Raw genomic sequence first — 7,598 nt, forward strand, 5'->3', positions numbered from 1 at the left:
GAGCACATCACCGACCCCCGTCACATGATCGGGGGTCAGCGATGCGTCGGCATAAAAACCAGAGGTCTCCTTGAGACCACTATGGTTGTTGATGCTGGATTGCTGTGAGTGCCACCCTGTGGTCGGCGCTCATAGCAATGCAGTAAATCTACTACATAGGGGCGATCTGATGATGATCGCTCCCATGTAGCTGAGCCGATCGAGTTGTACCGGCTTCTAGCCTCCCATGGAGGCTATTGAAGCATGGCAAAAGTAAAAAAATAAAAAAAAAGTTTTAAAAAATATGAAAAAAATAAAAAAATATATAAAAGTTTAAATCACCCCCCTTTTGCCCCATTCAAAATAAAAAAAAAAAAAAAAAAAATCAAATCTACACATATTTGGTTCTCCGTTTTCAGAATAGCCCGATCAATAAAAAAAAGGATTAACCTGATCGCTAAACGACGTAGCGAGAAAAAAAATTTGAAATGCCAGAATGTTTTTTTTGGTCGCCGCGACATTGTATTAAAATGTAATAACAGGTGATCAAAAGAACAACTCTGCACCAAAATGGTATCAATAAAAAAGTCAGCTCGGCGCGCAAAAAATAAGCCCTCACCTGACCCCAGATCACGAAAAATGGAGACGCTACGGGTATTGGAAAATTGCGCAATTTATTTTTTTTTTAGCAAAGTTTGGATTTTTTTTTTTACCACTTAGATAAATCATAACCTAGACATGTTAGGCGTCTATGAACTCGTAATGACCTGGAGAATCAAAATGGCAGGTCAGTTTTAGCATTTAGTAAACCTAGCAAAAAAAGCCAAACAAAAAACAAGTGTGGGATTGCACTTTTTTTTCAATTTCATCGCACTTGGAATTTTTTTTCCCAGTTTCTAGTACACAACATGCTAAAACTAATGATGTAGTTCAAAAGTATAACTTCTCCCACAAAAAACAAGCCCTCACATGGCCTTATTGACAGAAAAATAAAAAAGTTCTGGCTCTGGGAAGGAGGGGAGCAAAAAACGAAAACCAAAAAAGGGCAAGGTCTTGAAGTAAGAAAAAAATAAATACATAGAAAAGTTTCTCCCATTCATTACAACATTAATCCAGGACAACACGCGGACTGTACACAGATGCCATCCATGTGCTGTCCATGATTTTCACAGACCCATAGACTTGGATAAGTAATTATGATTTGTGAGTCGAATCAAAAACAAACATCTCCAGGTTTTGTTTTTTTTGTTTTCTTTTTTTTCTTACAGACATTCGGTCTGCAAAAAAACAAGAATGTGATCAGAACCACAGACTACAGGTCCTTCTCAAAAAATTAGCATATAGTGTTAAATTTCATTATTTACCATAATGTAATGATTACAATTAAACTTTCATATATTATAGATTCATTATCCACCAACTGAAATTTGTCAGGTCTTTTATTGTTTTAATACTGATGATTTTGGCATACAACTCCTGATAACCCAAAAAACCTGTCTCAATAAATTAGCATATTTCACCCATCCAATCAAATAAAAGTGTTTTTTAATAACAAACAAAAAAAAACATCAAATAATAATGTTCAGTTATGCACTCAATACTTGGTCGGGAATCCTTTGGCAGAAATGACTGCTTCAATGCGGCGTGGCATGGAGGCAATCAGCCTGTGACACTGCTGAGATGTTATGGAGGCCCAGGATGCTTCAATAGCAGCCTTAAGCTCATCCAGAGTGTTGGGTCTTGCGTCTCTCAACTTTCTCTTCACAATATCCCACAGATTCTCTATGGGGTTCAGGTCAGGAGAGTTGGCAGGCCAATTGAGCACAGTAATACCATGGTCAGTAAACCATTTACCAGTGGTTTTGGCACTGTGAGCAGGTGCCAGGTCGTGCTGAAAAATGAAATCTTCATCTCCATAAAGCATTTCAGCCGATGGAAGCATGAAGTGCTCCAAAATCTCCTGATAGCTAGCTGCATTGACCCTGCCCTTGATGAAACACAGTGGACCAACACCAGCAGCTGACATGGCACCCCACACCATCACTGACTGTGGGTACTTGACACTGGACTTCAGGCATTTTGGCATTTCCTTCTCCCCAGTCTTCCTCCAGACTCTGGCACCTTGATTTCCGAATGACATGCAAAATTTGCTTTCATCAGAAAAAAGTACTTGGGACCACTTAGCAACAGTCCAGTGCTGCTTCTCTGTAGCCCAGGTCAGGCGCCTCTGCCGCTGTTTATGGTTCAAAAGTGGCTTTACCTGGGGAATGCGACACCTGTAGCCCATTTCCTGCACACGCCTGTGCACGGTGGCTCTGGATGTTTCCACACCAGACTCAGTCCACTGCTTCCTCAGGTTCCCCAAGGTCTGGAATTGGTCCTTCTCCACAATCTTCCTCAGGGTCCGGTCTCCTCTTCTCGTTGTACAGCGTTTTCTGCCACATTGTTTCCTTCCAACAGACTTACCATTGAGGTGCCTTGATACAGCACTCTGGGAACAGCCTATTTGTTGAGAAATTTCTTTCTGGGTCTTACCCTCTTGCTTGAGGGTGTCAATGATGGCCTTCTTGACATCTGTCAGGTCGCTAGTCTTACCCATGATGGGGGTTTTGAGTAATGAACCAGGCAGGGAGTTTATAAAAGCCTCAGGTATCTTTTGCATGTGTTTAGAGTTAATTAGTTGATTCAGAAGATTAGGGTAATAGGTCGTTTAGAGAACCTTTTCTTGATATGCTAATTTATTGAGACAGGTTTTTTGGGTTATCAGGAGTTGTATGCCAAAATCATCAGTATTAAAACAATAAAAGACCTGACAAATTTCAGTTGGTGGATAATGAATCTATAATATATGAAAGTTTAATTGTAATCATTACATTATGGTAAATAATGAAATTTAACACTATATGCTAATTTTTTGAGAAGGACCTGTATAATAAGGCCAGTCTCACACGTCCAGATAATTCCGGTACCGGAGTTATCCGTGTCCGTGTACTCACATGGCACATCAGTGTGGCACACGTGCGGACCGTGCAGGAGAGACAGCGCTGTGTGTGGTGCTGAAGCCGGCATTCATCCCTTCTGTCCTGCTCGGCTGAAAGCTGCGATTGCAGGAGAGAAGGGATGAAAAATCCACTCATAGGGGTGGAGCCGCATATTAATCACTGTAATGAGCGGTCTCACGTAACCGCTCACACAGGACAGGCTGCCGGCGCTGAGAGGAGGCATCGCGAGAGCTGGGTATTTCTCTGCAAGCGGGCGGGCGCACGGGGGGTGGGAGGTGACCCCAAACTTTATTTTTAACAACAAAAAAACCTTGATTTTTCATTCCTTCTCTCCAGCGAACGCTGTTGGGGAGAAGGAATGAATGCCAGCTTCAGCACCAAAAGCAGGGGACGTGCACACGGAGGAGTGCACACTGTTCTCCGTGTGTACGACGCTTTGCGGAGCGTGCTGCTGGAGAAACGCGGACATGTCTCCGTGTTTTGCACACGGACACACGGTCCGTGAAAACACGCTGACATGTGCAGAGACACATTTCTTTTGATGTGTCTACGTGTCAGTGTCTCCGGTACGTGAGGAAACGTGTCAGAGCCACTGACGTGTGAAAGAGGCCTAAGTTTGTGATTTATCCGTGAAAAACACGGATAGAACACGTATATGAAAAATGGATGTCTGAACGAGGCTTAGTTAAGAGTGTCTAGGACATACATGTCAAACTCTGGTCCGTGGGCCAACTCTGGCACGGAAGGTAGTTTTATTTGGCCCACAACACCAGAACCACCACCACAATGTGGCACCATTATTCTGTATGGAGAATTATGTGGGGCCTATTATACTGTATGGAGAACTATATTGGGCCATTATTCTGTATGGAGGACGATGTTGTGCCATTATTCTGAATGGAGAACTATGTGGTGCCCATAATACAGTATGAAGGACTATGCGGGGCCCCATTATTCTGTATATTATTCTGTATAGAGGACTACCTGGGGCTCATTCTCTATGGAGGATTATGTGGGCCAGCGACTTTGTCAGAGTTTGTAATTTTGGCCCTCTCTGTGTGAGTTTGACATCCCTGGCCTAGGAAGATGCAGCCGAGTAAAAATGAGCAGCGGCCTCTAGCAACTTACCAAGCTGTCAAGGTATGTACAGTTCTAACAGGCAATCTGCAGTGGCCTCTAGTTAGCAAATTTATTCTCCAAGGGCTATTATATGTTATATACAAGCAGCACATGTCAATTGTCGATTAATATAACAGACTATGTGGTGCGCATAATACTGTATGGAGGACTATGTGGTGCCCGTAATACTCTGTGGAAGACTCCTTTTTTTTCTGCAGATGTCTGCACCAAACTACACAAATCTTTGGAGATGGAAATTTCGTTCTCCAGCAGGACTTGGCACCTGTCCACACTGCCAAATGCACCAATACCTGGTTTAGAAACAACAGTATCACTGTGCTTGATTGGCCAGCAAACTCACCTGACCTTAACTCCATACAGAATCTATGGGATATTATCAAGAGGAAGATGAGACACCAGACCCAACAATGCAGACGAGCTGAAGGCTGCTATCAAAGCAACCTGGGCTTCCATAACACCTCAGCAGTGCCACACTGATCGCCTCCATGCCACGCCGCATTGATGCAGTAATTGATGCAAAAGTAGCCCCGACCAAGTATTAAGTGCATTTACTGAACATACATTTCAGTAGGCCAACATGTTGGATTTTAAAATCATTTTTCAAGCTGGTGTTATAAAGTATTCTAATTTACTGAGATAATGACTTTGGGGTTTTCATTGGCTGTAAGCCATAATCCTCAACATTAACAGAAATAAACACTTTAAATACATCACTCTGTTTGTAATGACTAATATGGTATATGAGTTTCATTCATTGTATTGAAGAACTGAAATAAATTAACTTTTTGATGTTAGGCCGGGATCACACACAGCGAGATACGGCCGAGTCTCGCAGGTTAATACCAAGCTCTGGCACCGGCACTCCAGAGCGGAGCGTGCGGCCGCACAGCAATACATGGAGCCGCATGCTCCGCTCCAGAGTGCCGGTGCCAGAGCTTGTTCTTAACCTGCAAGACTCGGCCGTATCTCACTGTAGTGCGACTCCGGCCTTATTCTTATTTTGTGAGATGCACCTGTAGAACAATCCCTTCTTGGTAGTGCAGGCTGTGTCTCACAGCTTTTGCTATTGCCTACAAAATTGCATATTGTGGGCTTGAATCATGGTGCGATCAGATTACAAAAAATATTTTTTTATTTAAAACTAGATGGCAGCCCGATTCTAAAGAATCGGGAGTCTAGAATCCATATATACTTGAAATTCGGCAGGAGCTTGAAGAGCAACGTCACTGGGCCCGCCTCCACGCAGTAGAAACTTGCTGTGAGGTAAAAATTCAAAAATCACACCAAAATGGCGGGCGGAGTGTGTCACAGTACGGCACGTTTCTGATTGGTCGCTCGCAGCAGGCGGCAACCAATCAGACACTGGACACTGTTGACGTCACTTATCTCCGGACATTAGCTCCGGACAAAGCCACGGAAGTTGGCACAAATTGCAGGAAGTAGTATTCTAGGCAATTATATATAAGACTAGATGGCAGCCCGATTCTAAAGAATCGGGAGTCTAGAATCCATATATACTTTATTTATTCAAATGTAAGAATAATACAATTAATAAATAATAGTAAGAAAGAACAAAAATAATAGGCAGTATATGGAGAAAACACCAAACAAAAGTTCAAAATTGGTGTGAAAATGTCACTGAACCACTTCACAACTAAATATATATAGTTTTGGTAAATGGTATTATCATTTTTTTGACGAAATTCGGCAGGAGCTTGAAGAGCAACGTCACTGGGCCCGCCTCCACGCAGTAGAAACTTGCTGTGAGGTAAAAATTCAAAAATCACACCAAAATGGCGGGCGGAGTGTGTCACAGTACGGCACGTTTCTGATTGGTCGCTCGCAGCAGGCGGCAACCAATCAGACACTTATCTCCGGACATTAGCTCCGGACAGGAAGTTGGCACAAATTGCAGGAAGTAGTATTCTAGGCAATTATATATTAGATGAGCCTGTCAGCTGATACATGTTGCCCAATCTGTGAGCTGCAGTATCAGGCGCTGGTGGTACGATCTCAGCCAGATATGAAACACTATGGTGCTGTAGACTAGTCAGACAGGTGGGTCTCCGGCGGCTTCTATTCGCCCGCTGCTTGGTATTGACAGGTCTCCGCCTAAACGTACATGTAGGCAAAGTCCTGTCAATCCAGGGCAGTAGGCGAGGTAATGCTGCCAGGGACCCACCTGTATGACTAGTCTGCAGCGCAGCTCGGTCCAGGCAGCTTTTATACTATATTTTTCTGTAAAATGTCACAGCGTTTCAGAGTCAGACATACCTGGCTAAGGTCTTACAGCCAGTGCCAGGTACATGCTGCCTGTGGATCGGACAGCAGGGAACACGTTTACCTTAATTGAATGCAAGTTTGCGCGGAGCAGAGAGATGATGGCCTCTGCCCCATGCAATAATTAGAGTGAGAGGTAATTAGGACAACTTTCTGACCTGCAGAGATAGCAGAACTGACCCTTCAAATCGGGACAGTCCCGCTGTATCCGAGACGCTTGGGAGCCATGTATATTGTACTGAGAAACAAGAAAAAAAAAACTCTCAAGAGAGGTGAAATGGCGAGAAAAGTGGTATTCTGCCATTTTTACTGCATTAATAGTGACATGGCAGGGCATTGCCTGGCTGTGACGGAGTAAGGACACTTACTCACATCCCTACCATTCCAAGATGGAGATTTACCAATCTACTCACTTCCAAGGCAACGGTACAACTACTCCAATGGTGCGAATAAAAGAAGACCTCAACTAATCCACCGGCATCATCCCCGTAGTGATTGAGCAGTTTCTAACCGGTCCAGCCATTGTGCATGCTAACCGCAGTACACCCGAGATGGCCGTGCCTGATAACGTGCTTTTGGCACACGTCCTCCATTATCTAGGGGCCGAGAATAATTGTCCTCCCATTGTGATTATCTACAGATTCAAAGTAATCACCATCATTAGCGGTATTGGCAAACATGGTAAATTTATGATGCATAGAACTTAGCACCAAACTGCACTTATTATGATGATGTTTATAAGGCTGGATTTCCACATATAAGTTCTGATGACATTTTTTGGTGCAGAATCAAGGAATGACTGTCTACAAAAACTCCATCAAAGTCTCATGAAATATTGCACGTAGATTTCATCTTTTGCAATCGATACGGTGAAATGTGCATATATCACATTCAGAATATGCTAAACTGTGGTGGTAGAAATTATCCATCGCATGTGAACCCCACCTTATACAAATCATTGCGTAAGCTGGTCAAAGTGAGCAGGTCTGAAGACATCCAGCCACATTCATAATTGGTCTCTTATCAAGTGGACTCCTAGATTAGATCCTTCTCCCGCCAGTGATGGGACAGGTTATTTCGTACCCTTGAGTGTTTTTTTTCTGGACTACCATAAATTCCACCTGAAGCGTTCGTGATTCTTCTTATCAATGCGGATTAAATAAGCACAAGAATTCTCATTGATGACAACACAACATG

Source organism: Ranitomeya imitator, chromosome 5 (assembly GCF_032444005.1).
Source record: "Ranitomeya imitator isolate aRanImi1 chromosome 5, aRanImi1.pri, whole genome shotgun sequence".
Classification (NCBI taxonomy): domain Eukaryota; kingdom Metazoa; phylum Chordata; class Amphibia; order Anura; family Dendrobatidae; genus Ranitomeya; species Ranitomeya imitator.